General features: G+C 40.5%; 1 long non-coding RNA gene across 1 annotated transcript; it reads left to right on the top strand.

Moving 5' to 3' along the window:
* Window positions 1–11344: 11344 nt before the first annotated feature.
* LOC308662393 lies at window positions 11345–13935 on the top strand. Its single transcript, XR_014025182.1, has 3 exons — window positions 11345–11501; window positions 12645–12888; window positions 13861–13935. It is a non-coding gene; the product is annotated as an uncharacterized lncRNA (long non-coding RNA).
* The last annotated feature ends 2165 nt before the right edge of the window (window positions 13936–16100 follow it).

Genomic DNA, 16100 nt, shown 5'->3' on the forward strand with positions numbered 1-16100 from the left:
GCTCTGAACACTACTTGGGCACATTTTGTGTTTTGCTCAGTCCAGGAGATGGCCCAGCTCTTTTTACAGAACATTTTTTGCCCGCATGAATTGCAGCCCACCATTTACTTACCTGATTTAGGCAGATTTTGTTTGTGAAATCTGGGTATCCAGCTATTGGCACTCCATCTTCCATTTTATAGATGTATATAGAGATTCTTGAGAAACTACCAATAGGACAATTGAGTGCAGCTACTAATTTTTGCATAGGTTATAACAATGCCCAGTATGTGTTCAGTCATATGGCACTCTTCTTGGCAAATGTTGATTTCCAACCCAATGTTTCCCTTTACAACAACTAGCATTCCCTATTCCGGCCAGAAACAGGAATTGCAAGCCACCAGATCCAGATCCAAAATGCCAAGAAGTCTGCAAATGCTTTGTTGATTAGCACTGGCAGTCTGGGGCTTCCCTGGTAATGGAGCACTTGGTGTGGATGTTGACAATGCCTATGAAAATGCAATGGCCTTTGTTAAAAGTAGATCATTGTTTCCTTTTGAGCCGGTGTCTTCAAACTTGGCCCTTTTATGACTTGTGGACTTCAACTCCCAGAATTCCTCAGCCTGGCACGCGTGGCTGAGGAATTTTGGGAGTTGAAGTCTACAAGTCATAAAAGGACCAAGTTTGAAGACCCCTGCTATAGAAGCTGTAATCAACACTGTGTACAGGATCAAGCTGCTTTTGATGCTGAAGGTAGATTTCTGATTTCATTACTCTTGTGGCTACCTTGAGCCCATGGCCTCATGCTACACAACTTGTGCCACCTGTGTTAATCCTGGAGGCACTCAAATACGAGTTGATATACATTCTAGACCAGTGATGGCGAACCTTTTAGAGACTCTGCCCAAAAACCACCCCTGTCCCACCCCCGCCCCCCACCTGCCCACAGGCCCACCGCAGATTGCCCAGGCAGCCCAGCAGTGCCATGGCAACCATGCCATCTGCCTGCGCCCTGCAGCATCATCTGCGTGTGACGGGGCGTGAGTGCAGTGTCTTGACCCCGCTGCCTGGCTGCCATGTCCTTGGCTGCTTGGAGATGATTCTCCGGGGGGGGGATGCTGGTGAGGAGGGGGTCGCAGGGAGAGGCGGGGCTGGGGCGATGGCATGCGTGCCCACAGAGAGGGCTCTGAGTGCCGCCCTTGGCACACGTGCCCTAGGTTCGCCACCACTGTTCTAGACCTTCTATCATTGGGACTGCCTACATTGGGTACTTCATAGGTTGGAAGGACTACTGTAATGGTATGTGGGAATGACTCTGGGAGACAGGAGAAAATGCTGCAGACTGGACAAACGGCACGTAAAAGGTGTCTCAGCCCACAAAAGGAGGGATGGCATGGGAAATGTTTCAAGAAGGGGCCCTCCCTAGTTTTCCAGAGAGTGAATGGAGAGGAGAGGAGAAATGCTTTCAGTCTTGCAGGATTCTGTTAAACGTAATCAACAATAAAAATATAGCTAGTAATCCTGGTTGGGCTTCTTATTTGGACTACCTGGTAGGGCTAATAATCACAGACCGGAGAAGTCCTTGTGTGAAAACATGGAACAAGTCTATGCCCCGTGGCTGATGCAACTCTTTCTTTGGCGCTCTCCCTTGAAGCCCAGGTTCTTGGTCAGGAAAGAAGGGGGGCCCTGGGGGAATCGGGAGGGGGAATAGTGACATGCCTGACTTGGTTTCTGAGGAATCTGACACTGAAGAGCCTGCCTCAGACATACTGGGTGAATGATAGCCTTGGGAATCAGGAAGAATCAAGTACCTGAAGCAGATTCTGCCACAGATCTTTCAAAGCAGCTGGTTAGACAGTCTGATGACAAAGGAACTAATCCCAGGCAACCACGGGATACACTGTGTACCATAGAGAACAAAATAGTGGCTCTTGGCACACTTCCGTTCCTGGCAAGAGTGCCATTATCCCTTTATTGGTTCTTACCTGGTGGCTGCCCTAAATCAGGGTCCCAGCTAGCCAGTACCTCTCCACCGAAGATGGCCATTTCACCCTGGCTCTTGAGTGTGCTCATTCTTCAGAATTAGTACAAGTAGCCCTTCATTTACGATCACAATAGAGCCCAAATTTTCTCTTGTTGAGTGAGACAGTTGTTAAGTGAATTTTGCTCCATTTTAAGACCTCTCTTGCCACGGTTGTTAAGTGAACCACTGTAGTTCTTAATTTAGTAACATGGTTATTCGGTGAATTTGGCTTCCCCATTGACATTGCTTGTCAGAAGATTGCAAAGGGTGATCACAGGACCCGGGACACTGCAACCGTCAATAATTACATGCCAGTTGCCAAGCCTCTGAATTTTGATTACATGACCATTTGGATGCTACAACAGTTGTAAGTATAAAAAACGGTCATAAGTCACTTTTTCAGTGCTGTTGTAACTTCTGTACGAGATGAAAATATAGTCCCCTCCTCATATAACAAGATGAGGCTGGAGCACACCTGGGATAGGCCCCACAGTAGTGATTTAAAACAAAGCTTTTAACTCAAACTCTATACTGTTTCACAATACGGACGTATTATTTGTAATCTGCTGAGCTTTGTGCAATATGAAATTGCAAAGTAGATAGTTCTATCTATATTTGGAACATGAGTATTATAACCGTGGGAAAAGAGGAACTGAAAGTAGCTGATGGATGCGGGTTCCAATGTACATGGATATACCGTATGTGGAAAGTTATGTTCAGCAGAAGGTCAGCAGGAGTCAGTGAAAAGTCAGTGGACCATCTGACTACAGTCTTACAACAAGAAAGGGTATAAAGGTTGGGACTGGACCTGATTGATTTGCCATTGGCCTATAGCTGTCCTATTGGAGTTTGCTATATCATATGGTCCTCATTGCAATGGGTTGTTAACGTAAGTGATGTTATGTTATAATGCTAGGTTCCAAATTATTAGCAAAATAAAGCTCTGAATCTTAAAGTAAGAATTATTGTTTTGTATTGCTGTCTCTTGTCTTTTCCATTGGGTTTTTCCACGACACTTTGAATGGTCACTAAATGAACTGTTGTAAGTCAAGGACTACCAGTATATCCAGAGGCTCTGCTACTCTGACCAGCGAATAACTATCCCATGAGCTCCTTGACTGTTTTGACAATGCTACTGTTATGGACATAGACTTGCTGCAGGCAGTCTTGTTTGTGCCACTGTTTGGGACTTTGCTAACTGTGCACGCAATTGTACAAATGCTTGTGCTGCCTGCAGATTTTTGCTTTCATATGTAATAAATTGTTGCAGCCTAATCTTAGTCTGCATGCTTGATTAGGACAGAACATTAACCAAATGGAGCATTTCTAGTATGACTAGATATCAGTAAACACAGTAGTTACATTAAAAGCATAGAAAAGTAATTTGAGCAATTGTAGCTTTTCTTCCCGTTATGACAACCTGTTCTATTCAATATAACTAATTTATCTGTGTCACTTCTTAATCAAGTTGTCCAATTTTTCTCTGCTATGAACTATATTTACAGTTGCAGAATTTCCAAATTTCAACTTCTACATGGAAATCAGAAAAGAGTGTCGAACACACCATTTTGTGGGTTTAAATTTTAAAAAGCTCTCACCTAAGACCAGTTATGTGATATCTGTGATTGCACACAGTGAGATAAGTTATTTGGGTTGCCTAAACCCTAAAAATTAAAATTATTTTTAGGGTCTAGGCAACCCAAATATCTATCTCACTGTGTGTAATCTTCTCTTTTAATTACATCATCATAGTTAAAACAAAAACTTAAAGCATCTTTTTGTCCAAGTGTGGTAAAAGGTGCTATTTTTATATGAGGTCTGAAACATTTCCCCCCCCCAAATTTCTGCCATTTCTTCCCAATTTAAAGTGTGCTCAAATGTAAGAGGTACCCTTGAGATACACAGTAACAACGAGCACCCTCTCCTATACCACCATGCTGACATGCAAGCGTATGGATCTGAAAGCTTGCAAGAAAACCGGCCGTTAAGGCTGCGATCTGGATGCTACTGGTTCAGTAGGTAAAAGTATATTACTATGCCTCTGACTCAGATCGGTGCTTCCTTTTGTTGTTACTAGCACGTTATGAGATTCACTCCTGCGTCTTGAAAACTAATCCTTCTGGCTTAGTTCTGGCCTCCGAGAAGGAAGGTGATAGATTTAATAAGGAGGAAAAAAAAGAGGAAAGGGCGTCCCCGCCTGCTTATGTTTGGCTGTTCCTGATGAGATCTGCAGAGCAACCCCATTCCTATCTGCTAAAAAAAAAAGCCAAGTCTCATCAAATATAACTTATTCCTAGGCAGCTGCAGCACTATTCAACTACCTCACCTGAATAACCTGTTACATTGTTCACATTAACTGCCCCTTGGATTTCATGCAGGATGACTCACACCCTGGACGGTATCTCTTTACTCTACCATCCGGTAGGAGATATAGGAGTATAGCCAGCCGTACCAACAGGCTGAAAAACAGCTTTTATCCGGGGGCTGTTAGGCTTTTGAATGGGACATAATCTCTGTGAATTTATGCAGAATTGACTTGGGAGGCCGGTGTGTGGTGTTGTTGGTTCACATGGTGTGGTAGGATGGAGGGTTTGTTGTCACTGTGTTGGGGGAAGGGAACACAGGGGGAGGCTCACCTAATCTCAATGTACACATGTTGTACTTTGACAATAAAGGTTTATTTATTATTAGCATAGTAAGACCGAGCCACAGAGCGGAGGGTCTGCATTTACATCTTTCTTGCATTCAAATCTGCCGGCTGTCGTTGTCTTTCCTCCTGCACTGCAAGTCTAATTTGTTATTGCACAGAGGTGGTTTGCCTGACGACAGCCAGTTCCTGCTGGCTGCACAGAACCAGCAAGGAAACAGCCTTCTTCTGGGGAGAAGGAGGTGATTGGCTACTTGCCTCCTGTTGCTGGGCAGCCTGACTGCCTCTCCCACCTGACACCTAGCGGATAATTATCGGAATTTTAGGGCTGGTGCTGGGAGGAAGGCATGATGGCTAAGAAATCCTCTTTCCTTCTGCGCATCGTGAATGTAACAGTCAAGTTCAAAGGCAGTCTGTTATCTTGGCAGATCAAGCAATTGCCTCCCTCCCTGTTATTTTATTGTTGTGTATATGTAGGGGTGTGGGTCTATACATAGGTTGTTTAGAGTATGTTTTTGGTGTGTGTCATGTATGTGTTTCACTTTGAGAGCGGGCAGCTAAATTTCATTTTTGATGTGTGCCATTGTGCCCACAGTAAAAAAATGACAATAAAGATTATCTTATCTACAGCTCTCAACATCTATCCATCTCCTCCCTCCCTCCTTCCTTCCTTCCTTCCTTCCTTCCTTCCTTCCTTCCTTCCTTCCTTCCTTCCTTCCTTCCTTCCTTCCTTCCTAAAATGAAACTCTTACAATGGTTTGGGACGCTAGTAAAGCTTATATGAGAGGGGTATTAATATATATGAATAATAAATACAGACGTAACTTGGAAGTTAGGAGGAAAGAATTGGAGAATGAAATTAGGGAAAAAGAAAAGGCCCTAATTTTGAATCCATCGGATGTGAAGATCAAAGAGGTTATTAATTTGTTAAGAGGACAATTTGATAAGCTGATGGCTGATCAGGTGGCAACTAACTTACGGTTTGCTAGACATAACACTTTTTGCAATGCCAATAAACCAGGTAGATGGTTAGCCTACAGGTTAAGGAAAAAGCAAAGGGCTTCTAACATAGATAAAATAGAACATAAAGGTAAGGTTGTGTATCAACAGGACCTTATTAAGGAAGCCTTTGTGGACTTTTATTCCAAATTATATGCTAAAGATAAGATTAATGAAGTAGATATTGACGTATATCTGAAGAATGCCAACATCCCGGTTCTTACACAAGAACAAAAGGAAGAGATTAATTGAGATCAATTGATAACAGAAGAAGAAATTCTTTTAGCAATTAAGCAATTGAAGGTGGATAAAGCGCCAGGCACGGATGGACTGACTGCGGTATATTACAAAAATCTACAATCGGAGGTGATAAAGCCATTAAGGGAATTGTTTCAGACAATTCAAAGGGGAGGAAGGGTGCCTCCGTCTTGGAGAACTGCTTTTATTTCCCTGATTCCGAAGGAAGATCAGGATGTTACTCAAGTAAGAAATTACAGACCAATATCACTTTTGAATACGGACTACAAGATATTTGCTAAGGTTTTAGCTAACAGATTGATGAGGGTTCTGCAACAGATGATTCATGGGGACCAAACTGGGTTTATTAGTGGTAGACAAATGAAAAATAATGTGAGGCATATAGTAGACTTGGTGGAGTTTTTGGAAAGGAACAACCAGATCCCTGCGGCGTTGATCTTTTTAGATGCTGAAAAAGCTTTTGATCAACTGGATTGGCAATTTTTGATGAAAGTTTTAGATAAAATGAATTTTGGGGATAAATTTTTACAACCAATTAGGGCATTATATCAAAAACAAACTGCCCGAATAATAGTAAATAATAGTTTGACTGAAGTATGCAATATTGAAAAGGGCACAAGACAAGGGTGTCCGTTATCACCTTTATTATTTGTTTTAACATTGGAGATATTATTGATTAAAATACGGAATTTGGAAAAAATTAAGGGTATTCAAATTAGAGATCAGGATTATAGACTGAGGGCGTTCGCAGACGATCTGGTTGTTATGGTGACCCAGCCAGAAAATTCTGTTGTGGACCTGATGGAGATAATAATGCAATATGGGAAGGTTTCTGGATTTAAGGTTAATGTACAAAAAACTAAAATATTAGCCAAAAATATGACAGCATCGCAAAAGGCCCTTTTAGAAGGGTTAACTGGATTTGAGATTGTTAAAAGGGTTAAATATTTGGGGGTGTATTTGTCACCCTCAAATGCAAAGTTACCGGTATATAAAAATAATTATGAAAAGCTATGGGGAAAAATTCAAAAAGAATTGGAGAGTTGGAAAAATTGCAATTGTCTTTACTGGGAAGAATTGCAGCAGTGAAAATGAATGTCTTGCCTAAATTTTTATTTTTATTTCAAATGATACCTATTCTTAAAAAAGATTCAAATTTGGAGGAATGGCAACGGGGTATCAATAAATTTGTATGGGCAGGGAAAAGGCCACGAGTTAAACTTAAGGTTATGCAGGATACGCGTGAAAGAGGTGGTCTTAAAATGCCCAACTTTAATTTATATTATGAAGCTGCTGCGTTATCAGTGATAAGTGATTGGATTAATTTGACACAAGGGAGATTATTAAATCTTGAGGGCCACGATTTGTTATTTGGCTGGCATGCATATTTATTGTATGATAAGAAGGTAGATAATGTGTTTAAAGTGCATATTTTAAGACAGGAATTGCTGAGAGTTTGGAAAAAGTATAGACATAAGTTAAACTACAAGATACCTTTGTGGGCAATTCTGAAACATGCAATAGAAAACATAAATGTTGGCTTCAAACATGATGTGACTACGTACAAGGAGATCTTAAGTTTGGAGAGGAACGTATGGTGTTTGAAGCCGTATAATCTTTTACGAGATGAGAAGATTGTTCAAACTTGGTTTCAATATGGTCAATTACGGGCCAGGTGGAAAGAAGACCAGAAAATTGGTTTCTCAATGACTGATGAAAATTTGGTAAAGCAAATTAGAAATCAGGGTCCAGCACATATCAAACGGATATATCTTGCATTGATAGAAATTGACTCAGAAACAGAACTTGTTAAAGATTGTATGATAAAGTGGGCTCAGAATATTCAAGAAGTTATCACAATGGACACTTGGGAAAAGATTTGGGTGAGGAACGTAAAATTTACACAAGCTCAAAACTTAAAAGAGAACTTTTACAAAATGTTTTATAGGTGGCATTTAGATCCTAAAAAGCTTGCAAGTATGTATCCGAACTATCAACCTAAATGTTGGAGATGTGGTGGCGAAGATGCAACGTATTTTCATATATGGTGGACCTGTAAAAAGGTTAAGGCTTTTTGGATTAAAATCTGGTGGAATATGCAGAAGATATTTAAGCAAAGGATAAAGTTTTGTCCGCAATTGTTCTTATTGGGCATAATTACAGATACTACTGTTGTGGACACCAAGTTGATGTTGAACTTAATTACAGCAGCAAGACTTTTAGTAGGTCAATATTGGAAGAAGGAGGAACTCCCGACTATAGAAGAATGGACTCTAAAAGTTTCTGACCTGGCGGAAATGGCAAAGATTTCAGCTTATTTGAAAGATCATTCGCAACAACGTTATATTATGGAGTGGAAAAAGTGGATTGATTATATCCAGAACAAATATGGGACTAAAAAGTTCCACTTAGCATTTGAATAAGTTTTTTTTAATGTGATATTAGTATTGCTTGTAGTCATTTCATATGAGCTAGAGTGCGATAGACTTAATAGTTTATTGTTGTTAGCATATGGTTGTTTATGATTGCTTCTTGCTTTTATACCTTGTATTTAGCTCTGGGAAGTCGGGGAGGGGGGAGGGGGGAAGGGGGGGAGGGTTAGGGAGGGTTAGGAAGGGGTGGGCGGAGGGAGGGGGGGGAGGGATTGTTAAAGATAAAATGTATTGTAAAACTTTTCAATTAAAAAAAATAGCATCCCAGGCCAATATATAACGTCTTGTAACCTCAAACAGTTGCCTCCAATCATTTTGCAACTTTTGCTGTTGTTATATAAGGAAAGGACATTCTAATATTGGGGCGGCAGGTGGGGGTGGGAGTTATTCCAGAGTCAGAGTCACAACCAAAAAGGCTCTGGAGTTGTTCTATTATTTCTGAATGTAATCCGGGAGTGGTTTGGAATATATACAATATAAATTGAAGCACGGTATATCACACTTCCTGTTTACTTACTGTGATTGAAGATACTGCTAAGTCTCATTTGCATTCGGTGATCACATCATGATTTCTAAACTTTTAATCCTGTTTCTGGCTGTTGCACAGGCACCTTTTTGTTATCCGGAATATTAGACTTCAGTATTAGCTTTTTAATCAGAGATATTAGCATTTAGCATGGCATCCTTTCAAAACTGAGGAATACATGTTTCCTTTTAACCCAAACCATTTTTTTCTTTCACATGAAAGTACTAATCTCTTCAGAAATTGAACAGCAAGCAGCGTATTCTGGAAGTCCTTGAATACAGAATTAAGCAATATACAAACTTGACTGGAAAATAGGGGGTTGTAACCCACATATTTGCCATTTGGAGAATGTTATCCAGGATCAATGTTTTCTATTGTTTAATTCTCATATCTATTTAAATGTCCCTTATTGTTTGATTTATTGCTTTTTATGCATATTACCAAATGTATATATCATTTGTTTCTCTATCCAGGGGTGTCAAATTGCCATGGGCTGGTTGCATCATATGGAGGCTGTGCCCACCCCAGCTCCGGCAATGCAAAAAAAGTCACTATACGTCATTAACACGTTACGTGACATGGCGAGTTTGACACCTGTGCTCTATTCTATATAAAGAGTTCACCCCCTCTTAATAATTGCTTTTTGCTTTGTAATCAGTACAATAGCGCTGTAAGATAGGTCTAACGTTAACCTAATTTTGCACATGAACAACGTATCTAAAAGATAGTGGCTCCACAAAAGGATTTAGAATTGCATCAAGGACTCTCTGAAATTTAATATTCCACTCTCTGCTTAAGAATGTTCATTTTTGGTTAGAAAGTCATTGGCCCACTCTATCCCAGTTCAGAATTAAATAGAATAATGAAATTAAGCCAATTACTTTTTCTTTTTTCAGACGGGGTTTGCTCTTTGCTAGAACCTCAAAGGTTTCTTCTTGGACAGTGTAATGGAACTTCTGAAATCATGAATGCTACTGGAAACAAAGTGCTAGAAATGTTTTCCCAAATGACATAATATCTTCATGTACTGTATTCTAATTTGCCATTAAAAAAACATTTCAACACAGGTCTGGGGAATGCTGTTTACACTGTCATTTCAATTTATCTCATTTTTCCTCAAATGTTCATTTTAAAGGAGCAAAGTAGAACTGTAGAGTAGCCAGTCAGAGATTATCACCAAAATACTTTGCTTACTGTAGGATTTTTCTAGTGTATTTTCAAGAGGTCCTGGGAAATTTGATACTGTAATTAGAAAAATACAATTCTCTTTTCATAGTACTGTTACCTATCAGGAACCAACGGTGTTTGCTGATAACAAGATTAAAATTGTTTATCAAGTTGACAAGGCAGAAAACAGCCCTGACTGATATCCACTTGGAAACTGCTTGATTTGTCATGGGACCAGGTCCGTAACAAGATTGGAAGTATTACTTTTCCTTTCTTTCATAGACTTTTGTGGAAAAATCTATAAATTGTATTTTTAATAGAACTGACTAAATGTATAAGCGCAATGCATCTCGTTAAAGAGCTGAATCCTGAGAAATTTCAGATAAATAATTACAGTAATATTGCTTAGCTCTCTTAATTTTTTTTTTATAAAAGGAAAGGGCCAAAAACATGTTTGTTTGCAAAAATGAGATGCCAGTTAAAAGCACATGTTGCATTTTCTGTGAAGATACATCCTGACCAATTTCAGGCAGAGATTCAGAGTTTTTTGGGCTAGTTGTAGGATAATAAAAATAGTTCCATAAACCTACCTTTGATGTGATAAGCCAGGGGTGTCAAACTCAATTTCATTGAGGGCCGCATCAGCATTGCGGTTGCCCTCAGGGGGCCGGGTGGGTATGGCCAGGGTGGGCGTGGCCTACTGGGTGGGTGTGGCTAGAGTGCATATGGCCTACTGGGTGGGTGTGGCCAGCTCTACATCGTTTGCATCAAGGGTGCCTATGGGGGCCTGGGCAGGAGTGGGACAGATCTGAGAGTCTCTGGCGGAAGGAGGGTCTCTGGGCCAGGGCCAAGACAGTGAGGGCCGTTCCCCTCACTGTTTCCAGGATGGCTTCGCGGGCCACATGAAACCACTTCACGGGCCGGATCCGGCCCCCCGGGCCTTGTGTTTGACATGATAAGTAGTTTCTATCAAACAAATAAGCAATCTTGCACACTGGTAGTAAGATTATTTATTTATTTATTTATTTATTTATTTATTTATTTATTTATTTATTTATTTATTTATTTATTTGATTTGTATACCGCCCTTCTCCCTAAGGACTCAGGGCGGTGAACAGTGACATAAATAACAGAATGGACAATACAGATATTGAAAACAAATTAAACCCTAATTTTGCCCAAATGCAGAAGATAGTTACCTTAAAACAATGATTACAACAGAACCCGTCAGACCAGACCGGATTGCTCAAACAGATATGTTTTTAGGTCGCGTCGGAAGGAGCGAAGGTCAGGAGCCATCCGGAGCTCAACCGGTAAACGGTTCCATAGGTCAGGCGCGCCCACAGAGAACGCCCTCCCTCTGGGAGCCACCAGACGTCATTCTCCGAACGGCGGAACCCTTAGGAGGCCCTCCCTGTGGCAGCGCACTGGACGGAGGGACGTTGACGCTGGCAGCAGGTGATTCCTAAGGTACTCCGGACCCATGCCATGTAGGGCTTTGAAAACCATTACCAGCACCTTGAATCTTACCCGGAGGGCAACTGGGAGCCAATGCAGCTCACGGAGCAGAGGTGTAACATGGGAGTATCGGGAGACTCCCAACACAACTCTCGTGGCTGCATTCTGTACCAGTTGGAGCCTCCGAGTGGTCCTCAAGGGCAGCCCCATGTAAAGAGCATTGCAGTAGTCTAAACGAGAGGTCACGAGTGCATGAGTGACCGTATGTAGGGCATCTCGGTCTAGATAGGGCCGTAATTGGTGCACCAGGCGAACCTGGGCAAAGGCTCCCCTAGTCACAGCTGTTATGTGGTCTTCCAAGGAAAGCTGTGAATCTAGGAGGACTCCCAAGTTGTGAGCCCTATCTGTGGGGGGTAATAACTCACCCCCTATAGAAAGAGATGGAATGTTCTGAATATCCCGAGATGCCGGTACGTACAGCCACTCAGTCTTGTCAGGGTTGAGTTGAAGCCTGTTCTTCCCCATCCAGACCCGAACTGCTTCCAGGCAACGGGACATCACATCAAGGGCATCACTGAGGTGGTTTGGGGTCGAAATAAAAAGCTGGGTATCATCAGCATACTGGTGATACCCGACTCCAAAACCACGAATGATCTCACCTAGCGGTTTCATGTAGATGTTGAATAGGAGAGGAGAGGCGAGAGGACCGATCCTTGAGGGACTCCACAAGTGAGAGGCCTCGAGCTCGATCTCTGCCCTCCTGTTAGCTTTCCCATAGCCATTTTCTGGTTGTGTAAGTTCCTGAATTCAGCAAGGAACACTAGTATCTTTTTAAACACTGGTCAGAAATGCATTTGCACAATTAAGACAACTACAGCAGCTTACTCCCATTTTTGGAAATGGAATATGATGATCTGGGTGTCTATGTCTTAACTATATAAAGAGGCCAGAGGGAAGAGAAATGAGATTACCTATGCAATCTAAAGTCTAATAAGACCTAATAATAATAACAAGTGTTATTGTTTTAGAGGATGGAATATGCTATGTGTCTATGTCTTAACTATATAAAGAGGCCAGAGGGAAGAGAAATGAGATTACCTATGCAATCTAAAGTCTAATAAGACCTAATAATAATAACAAGTGTTATTGTTTTAGAGGATGGAATATGCTACAATTCAAAAGACAAAAATTTAGAGAAAGTACTGGGAAACAAAAGCAATGATTGTCTGGAAAAATCAGTTGCAGATATAAGAATTAGGAAGCTATACCACACGACACCTTCATCAAGCTCTTCAGCAATCCTCTTCAGATGGCAGAAATCGCATACAGTACGCCCAAGCCAATTTGAGTAAACCAGCCACTTCAATGTTCTTCAGAAGCTATGAATGGAGAACTCTTGGTGAGTTGACTTATGAGATGCTAAGGTAGACCTATCAGTGCCATAATTTCCCCCATTTTGCTATTTCCCATACATAGAAAAAAGTAGCAGAGATTTTTTTTCTTTTTTGTAGATCAACTTTCTGTGAATGCTAATGTGTCAAATTACAAAGTTTTGAGATGGCCCAGATATGTCATTTTGGAGAGAATCCCAAAGGAGTACTGACAGATCTTGGATTCCAGGATTTAGTGAAATACAATGCACATCCTTATAGATAATAAAAACATCCTAATAAAAGCATCACAGCCAATGTTAGTTTCTAACTTTAACACATGAATGTGTTGCAAGAGCTAAAGGATACAAGCTGGTTTTTGTATGTGTTTTAACCACTGTCTATTAGACTTCATTAATTAGTTTAAACAACTGTCTGATAGTCTTTGCTGTATGGTCTGTAACCTTTTTTATTTGCAGTATTAATATAGATAAGTGTAGAGATCAAATCGCAGTCATAATTCTCTGGGTTTAAATGTGAAACTTACCCATCCATATAAAAAGAAGAGGGTGGCTCCTGATTTTTATACTGAAACGAGTGCGTAGCATCACACTCATTTGTACGGCTTATGATTTGCCTGCCCGATCTTTGTTGCTCAGCTGTTCTCAGGTAACACAAGGGAACAACATGATTCTTTAAAGATACTGGCTTGGTAATTCTTCAGTATGAGTTCTTTGCATTAAAACCGGGTTGTTCATAGATGCCACCTGCTGGAAGATTACCAAAAGTTTGCTTTGCCTCCAGCGTGCCAAGCCTTGTTGTCTAGCTTGCTATTGTGAAACAAACAGAAGGAAGATAGAGAGGAAACAGTCTTCCAAGTGGAAACAAAGAGCAACACCAAGCAATACTGAGTACATACTATGCACACCAGATGGTATTGTGGGTTAAAGAAATTTTTTATGGGAACTTTTTCAACTATTATAGTGTTTCTTTCCATACAGGCAGAGCTGAGGAAGGACAGTTGTTGAATTTGGAGCACAACTAACAGTTGTGTTCATACTTTCCTGAACACCGACAACTTGTGGCTAAGAAAGCAGGTGCCCTTCCAGTTTTGGGTGACATAGAAATTATAAATACCTACTTGAAACTAGCCTGTGTTTTCTCCTCACTATTTTCTTTTAGTTTCTATTTTTAAGAATGCTAAGAAGGAATTTATGCAATGCTGCAAAATGTCTTTACTGCTTGGGTTTTGAACCATCTATCTGGAATTAGTCCAAGAAAAGAAGAATAGTCACCACTAATTCTTCTGTCATATTTAACAATATAAATGAATTAGATTGGATCTGCAAAAATGATATTTTTAATAAATATACTGGTAACTTTTGTTCAGTGGTAAGTAAACATTTTCAAAGGACTTTGGCTATGGAAAAGGATATTACTAAGTAATACCACAGTTTCTATTCATGTAGAAACTCTAAGTCTAGGTTCAGCAACTGGAAAATTATTACTATAGTGCAAGATTCCTGGGTACCACCTTGACAAAGAATGGCATATTTTTTGAGATGAAGGATACATACAATTTTGAGAGGAAGGATGTAAGAAGAAGCATCTTAATCTCACTGAGAGGAAGACAAAAGGAGGACATTTGGAAGTTTTAAAAAAGCGTGGTATTCTTTGTCCAGACCATTGAACAAGATTCAAGCAGATATCTTTGTTGGGGTAATCAGAGGCAAAGTAGGATAGGCTTTTGGCCCATTTTACAGAACTGGCTGAAATTTCTCTCTTTGTATTTTTGATGTTTCAGAATGCTAGGATAAAAATATTTCTCAGGCTTCTGGTGCATGCTTTTGATTACCAAAGGAGCAGCAAAAGCAAACAAATAAATAAATCCACTGTATCTTTAACAACAGCATGACTTGCAGAAATCAGCAAGTGAAGCTTTTTGGAGTAGGAGATAAGCATGCTTATCTGCTGATTCCTGTAACAAAGAAACATTTTAAAGCACACAATATTGGAGAACTGAAAAACTGACCGTCCTAGTTCACGTATAGCCTTGGCATGGTGGATGCCTATTTATCTCTTTGGCTAGTATTGCTGGTTAGTTTGACCAGCTTTCATTTGAAATACTGCAGGGACTCTGGGAAGTGCATAAATGTAGCAGATTTCTGAAATTCCCCTTGCTTCACTGTGATTAAAAACATGAGACGTCTATCCTTTTGCATCTGGCCATTCCATTCTAAGAAAATTCTCTCCAGTCTCAGCATTCTTTGGTTTTGGAAAGAACATCTGTTCCTCAGCAATTTTATCAATGTGCCCGCCTGTTAGCAAAGCTAAAAAAGTCCAAGCACAATTTTGAAAAAATGACTTAGCTTTCAGGGTCGTTCCCCCCCCCCCCAGCACTGCCCTGCCTTCTTAATATTGCAACAGTTGCCAGTATTGTCGCATCAGATTCTTCCTCAGATGAAGGGCACCTGTTTCCTTTCTAAAAGAAGAATTCAGGAAGGGCTGAGCAATCCTAAGGAAAAAGAACAGAGTAGGAATAAATGGAATTTTTTTTGAAAATGGAGAGGAATTTAAAGTGGCTTTCCCAGGGATTGAGGTTGGAACTAATACTTCTAAAGCAACTCACAGGCTGTGGGCTGCATGTGGCCCTAGACAACTAGTAATGTGGCCCCACAAGATTTATAAAAAAAATAAAGGAAGTTTGTTCTTTACATACATTAATTAAGAGCCTTGGTGGAGCAGTGGGCTAATGCCTCCTTAAGTAACACCAGCTGCCTGCAATTAGTGCAGGTTCGCATCCCAGCAGGCTCAAGGTTGACTCAGCCTTCCATCCTTCCGAGGTAGGTAAAATGAGGACCCAGATTGTTGGGGGCAATAAGATGACTTTGTAATAATGCCGCTTGGGGGCGCGCGAAAGCCCTAATAAGCAGGCATATACATAGAATGAAGGCTACTGCTAAGCACATTTGATTTGTGCTTTAAATTGTAAGCTGCCCTGAGTCTTCGGAGAAGGGCGGGATATAAATGGGAATAAAAAATAAATAAATTATATATTTTATATGCAGCCCAAGAGAATTCCACTTCACTCAATGCGGCCCAAGTAAGCCGAAAGGTTGGATACCTATGTTTTAAATGTTTCACAAATTATATATTAAAGGTGAACACTGAGGTGTTTAGTTTTGTTGATGGTATTAAAGTTTTCTATCAAGATTGCAATTCAACAGAGGACAACTCAATG

This window comes from Vipera berus, assembly GCF_964194415.1.
Source record: "Vipera berus genome assembly, chromosome: 2".
Taxonomy (NCBI): Eukaryota; Metazoa; Chordata; class Lepidosauria; order Squamata; family Viperidae; genus Vipera; species Vipera berus.